This window comes from Sorex fumeus, unplaced genomic scaffold, assembly GCF_029834395.1.
Source record: "Sorex fumeus unplaced genomic scaffold, SorFum_2.1 ptg000264l, whole genome shotgun sequence".
In the NCBI taxonomy this organism is placed as follows: domain Eukaryota; kingdom Metazoa; phylum Chordata; class Mammalia; order Eulipotyphla; family Soricidae; genus Sorex; species Sorex fumeus.
In genome coordinates, this window is record NW_026606321.1 from 4,999,168 (window position 1) to 5,005,167 (window position 6,000).

Below are 6,000 nucleotides of genomic sequence, written 5' to 3' on the forward strand. Positions count from 1 at the left end.
CCAGTTCCCACCTGCTGGGTACTGGTCTCTGCCGCCCCGTGGACAGCAGCATTCTTAGCTTCTGTGGCCAGGACGTCTGGGCACTCGCCCTCTGCCCCCTGCCCCCTCTGCTGCTGCTCAGACACACTGGGCTGGGGTTTGCCCACTGGGTGGCGTCCCTCCCTGGGGTGCGGGCCTTGTGGACACGGGCTGGGGTTTGCCCACTGGGCAGCGGCCCTCCCGGGAGTGCGGGCTTTATGGGCAGTACCCAGACACGCCTGGCTGTGGCGCAGCTGGAAACTGCAGCCAGCGCTGGGGTGTCACAATCGGGGCAGCTGCTGGCACAAACTGCAGAGCCATTGGCATGGAGCTAGGTGCCCGTGTGGCACTGGGGACCGAGTCCTCCATCTCCTGCTGGCAAGGCAGGAGCTGTGAGCCACTGAGTCGCCTCCCCGCTCAGCTCCTGTCACTCCTCCGGAGAGTGTTTTGTCCTCCAAAGGCTCGACTCACTGAGCACTGTCCACCCATACGATTGCCCCCATGGGTCACAGTCAGGAGGGGACTGCATGTCACTGTCTTTCTCTTTCAAAAAGGCTTTTGCTTTTGATTATTTTATTTCATTTTATTATTTTTTTTCTTTTTGGGCCACACCCACTGATGCACCGGGGTTACTCCTGGCGGTGCTCGGGGGACCCTATGGGATGCTGGGAATTGAACCAGGGTTGGCCGCATGCAAGGCACACGCCCTATCTGCTGTACTATCTCTCTGGGCCCAGAGTGTTTTAATTTTTTTTTGATGTTTTTTGATGTTTCCAGCAGTGCTCAGGAGTTACTCATGGCTCTGTACCCTGAGATTGCTCCTGGCAGGCTCTGGAGACCATATGGGATGCCGAGAATCGAACCCAGGTCAGCTGTGTGCGAGATAAGCATCCTACCCACTGCCCCATCTCTCCAACCCTTTTGCTTTTTGTGACTAAGACATTCTCACAGAGCTGTTTTTTTTTTCCCTTTCTGAGCCAATGAGGCATTTTTAAATGAAAAGGTTTTCTCTTTGCCTAATCATTCATTTCTCTCCACGATCAACTTTTCATTTATAATATGACATTTGTAATTTAAATAGTTGGGGTATGGCAGGTGGCTTCAAATATAAAACAATAAATTTCACATTTGCCACATGTTTCTTCTTTTATTTACAAATTATTTTTCTTTTGATAGCCTGGTTTCCCCCTCTCCCCCCCCCCCCCCTCATTACCCTTGTATGTTTATTTCTGTTTCCTGTTATCTCTTCAGAACCCTCTGGCTCTTTCTGCCTTTGCTGGGGTCTTTTCCTTCCACATTTACATTTTTTCGAATACAGAGGCATCAGTTTTTTTTTTCTTTGTCTTTTTTATTTTGTGGTCTATCTGCTGATACAGCACCACTTTTGTTTCCAGTAAAGTAAAAGTAAAGTAAAGGCCCTCCCGTTGATCATCGATTTGCTCGAGCGGGCCCAGTAACGTCTCCTTTGGAGACTTTGTTGTTACTGTGTCTGGCATATCGAATACTCTCGGTAGCTTGCCGGGCTCTCCGAGAGGGGCGGAGGAATCGAACTCGGGTCGGCCATGTTGGCTGCGTGCAAGGCAGACGCCCTACCGCTATGCTATCGCTCCAGCCCAGGAAAACATCTCCCCCCACTCAGCAGTTAGGATAGGAAGGAGAGGTGCTTGAGTGCTCAGCAGTTCCTCAGGAAGAGATAAGTCCGTGATGGATGTGCATTCTCTCGCCTCCATGCTTTGGGCCACATGTTGACATTTCGTATCTTCGATAGTTTCGTGATTACGTGTTTAGGTGTTTAGGTTGTTACTCGGTGCTTTTTTTAAGACTTACATTTTGATCCTCTGTAAAGAGAGTTTCCATGAAAACAGAAGGTTCAGATTTTTCCCCCCCAGGCACAAAGAATTATTTTGCTGCAGAACACAATGGATTTTGTTTAGGCTGATAACAACAAACAAATATTTCAAATTATCCATATGACTATTGGTCAAATCCTGCCAACTGCTAGCAAGCATGAAAATAATTCAGACCGATTATGATGAATTCTTTCCCCAAAGCAAATGAACTACTGCTGGAATTAAAACAAGAGGCAGGATTCCATAGCTCAGTCCATACGAAGAGGGAGATTTAAGGAAAGAGCCTTGCCAGGTCCAGATTTCCCTCTCCACCTCAGCAGGGAGAGTTTGATGTTTATCTTTCAGTTTTCAGCCTTCTGTTCGGAGAAGTGAATATTTTGGCTTAAGCCAATAGGAAGATCTTCCAGAAGTCCAGGTGACAACCTATGTAATGTATGTTATGCCATATGTCATTACATAGTGATGAGGTGTAAGTGCCAGGGAGAAATGTTTCCATCCAACATTTGAGGTATTGAATCTTAGTGTGTAAAGACTTCAGAATAAGTTGAGGGGCCGGAGTGATAGTTCAGTGAGTAGGGCATTTGCCTTGCATGCCACTGACCCGGTTTTTGTCCTCAGCATCCCGTATGGTCTCCGGAACACTCAGGAGTAATTCATGAGTGCAGCAGCAGGAGCGTGATCCAATAAGCAAAACTAAATAAAAAAAAAAGTTCATATTTGGTTTGTAGATAGTTTATTTCTCCTCCCCAGTGTGGTTCGATCTCTCCCCTTACGGCGTGGTAATTTCTCCTCCTTTCTCCCCAGCAATTTCTATTCTTTCCCCCATCATCGTCGTCATGGACCTCATAGTAGTCATTGTTTGTAATCATCCTCATAGTTGAGGTGTATTTTTTTAAAAAAATTTTTATTAGACACCATGAGGTACAGTTGTAGACTTACATATTTTGTGCTTGGGTTTCAATTATACAATGATCCAAATACCCATCCCTCCACCAGTGCCCATTTCCCACCACCACGGATCCCAGTATCCCTGCCACCCCCCATCCCTCCCATCCCACCCTGCCTCCATGGCAGGGCATTCCCCTCTGTTCTCTCTCTCCTTTTGGGTCCTGTGGTTTGCAAAAGAGGCATTGAGTGGCAATCGTGTTTGGTCTATAGTCTACTTTCAGCATGCTTCTCCCATCCTGGGAAGGATCAGTTGAGTTGTATTTTACATGCAGAGAAATTCACCCTTTTGAGCCTACTGGGTGGTTGGTTTTGACAAATAGGAAGATCACAGCTTCGACACCAACTCCATCCTGTCCCCTGCCCCTCCTTTCCCCCAGGTCTCCTGTCCCCCTTTGTGGTCAGCTCCTCTCCCCAGCCCAGGCCCTGGCAAGCACCAGAGGGTACTTCTCGGTCTCCCTTTGCCTTTTCCAGAACGTCACACAGACGGGCACTCACAGGTAGAACCTTCAGAACGTCACACAGATGAACTCTTACAGGTAGAAGCTTCCAGAATACACAAATGGACTCTTGAAGGCAAAAACCTGTGTCTGACCCTGCCCTGGGCGTGGTCGTGCCTGTCACTTCCTGCCTGCCTCTGGGTGTTTGTGACCTGGTGCTTCAGGGCTCAGGTCCCTGCAAGGCTGCCTCTGACTTTGCCAATAGGCGTGGAGGAGCTTGTGTAGAGGGGCATTTTTCTTTCTCCAGGGCTTGATGATTCTATGGGGGGTGGGTGGCACACCCAGTGATGCTCAGGGTGTACTGCTGGCTCTGCGCTCAGGAACGAGTCCTGGCAGTCCTTGGGGACCCTAGTGGAAGCTGGAAATCGGACCCAGGTGAGTTGTGTGCCAGGCAAGTGTTGTATCCGCTGGACTATTGCTCCAGCCCCAGGGCTTGATGACTCTGAATGGCACATGGTTGCATCCAGACTTTCTTTGGTCAGTGTGGATACTTGCCGAAGAGGGTGAAGACTGATGTCAGTGCACCCATTGGCTTTCTGCAAACTCCAGAAATGAAGTTGGTGGGTCCCTCACGGGTGGCTCATGTGAGGCAGTGAGGAGAGAGATGGCCGCTTCCCCATCTGCCTCTGCCACCCTGGGACCCTCTGGGAAGGTGAAGGCTGAAAAGGTTTGCGATGGCACGGACCTCAAGTCCTGCCGGCTCCACGAGGTCGCTGTCAAGCCACACCTGAGTCGCTCGGTCTTCTCTGCGTGAGTTAATCCCACCACCTGATTTCTCTGTAGACTCAGGCTGGAGTGAGGACTCGCTCTTTTAAGGACAAGGAAGCCAGTCCCAGGGAGACCGGGACTGCTTCTCACAGAAAAGAATTTTAGGAGTAGATGCACTTCACTTGATCACTTGATTTCCCGTTAATCATCGATTTGCTTGAGCGGGCGCCAATAACGTCTCAATTTGTCCCTGTCGCATGCTAGTGTAGCCCAATGGCGTCTGTTCGTTCTAAGAACACGAAGAGCCTCAAACCGATTGTTCAGAGTCTTGATGAAGAAATCTGTCCATCTGGTAGGTGGGCAGCCACACGGTCTTTTGACATCCTGTGGAATCCAGTTGGTAATGGCTCTAGTCCAGCGGTCGTCTCTAAATCTCATTACATGTCCAGCCCTTCTGATTTTTGACACCTTGGCAAACGAGACAGCGTCCCTGATTCTTGATCGTTGACGGAGGTCGGAACTCCGGATTCTTTCTCTCATTTGAGTGAAACGTGATACTCCAAGCATAGGTCTTTCGATTCCTCTTTGGGAGACCCGAATAGCGAATAGCGTTCTCATCCTGTTTGCATAGGGCCCAGGTCTCTGAGGCATATGTTAATGCAGGAAGAACAGTGGAATCAAAGAGATGTCCCCGGAGCCGGAGGTTCTTCATCCTCTTAGCTGTTTCTTCGACACTATTGAAGGCATTCCAAGCCGCTCTCTTCCTCCTGTGCAACTCAGGTGCCAGATCATTTGTCATGTTGACTTCTCGACCTAGGTACACATAACTGTTGCATTCGGAGATGTTCATCCAGTTGAGAGTGAATGGAATGTCAGGAACGAGATCGTTTCTCATAAACATTGTCTTTGTGAGATTCAGCTGTAGTCCGACCTTTCCACACTCACGGTCGACGTCGGCCAGCATTTGTGCTGCTTGGCTAATGTTTGGTGTTATTAGAATGATGTCATCAGCAAAGCAAAGGTGGTAAAGTTGCCGACCGTCTATCTTCACTCCCATTCCTTCCCATTCCAATCGTCACATGACGTTCTTGAGGGTGGCACTGAAGAGTTTTGGTGAAATGGTATCAACCTGCTGAACCCCTCTCTTGACATGGATGATCACTTCTTTGTAGAATGGTGAGATCCTGGCAGTGAATCCGTAATACAGCTCATGGAGGATCCTGATGTATTGAGTTTGACTGCCCTGATTGGCTAGGGCTTCAATGACCACTTCCATCTCAACAGAATCAAAGGCCTTCTTTAAATCAATGAACGTTAGACAGAGCGGCATCTTGAACTCCCGAGAAACCTCAATGAGCTTGGTTATCAGGTGGATATGGTCAATTGTACTGAATCTTTTGTGGAACCCAGCTTGCTTGCATGGTTGTCCTTCATCTAGTGTTCAGCCAATCCTATTCAGGATGACTCGAGTGAACAGCTTTTAGACAACAGACAACAGGCAGATCAGGCGATAGTTGCCAATGTCGTTGCCCTTCTTGTAGACAGTAGTACAGTCCTGCTGGTTTTCCATTGGGATGGAACCTTGCATTCAGACAGGTAGCATGTGAAGAGCCGAGCCAACATATTGATGAGTACTGAAGGCAGGTTCTTCAGGTGTTCAGGTCTGACCTTGTCTGGGCCAGGTGCTGTTCATTTCTTTACTGACGAAATGGCGTGTTGAATTTCGGCAGGATGGATATGTTTGGAACGACATATCCATCCTGCGGAATTTGGTATGTGGGCTGGTGGACGTGGCTATCAAAGATATCTGAGTAGAAGTCATGGATAATCTTCTCCATTGCCCTTCTGGAAGATGTGACGCCCATCAGGACATTGGAGGGCAGTCATCTTGGTCTTGTAGTTGGCGAAGGACAGGCAGGCGTTGAGAATGCTTTTCCCGACTTCTGCCGCATCTACCAGCACTTCTGCTCTTTTCTCTT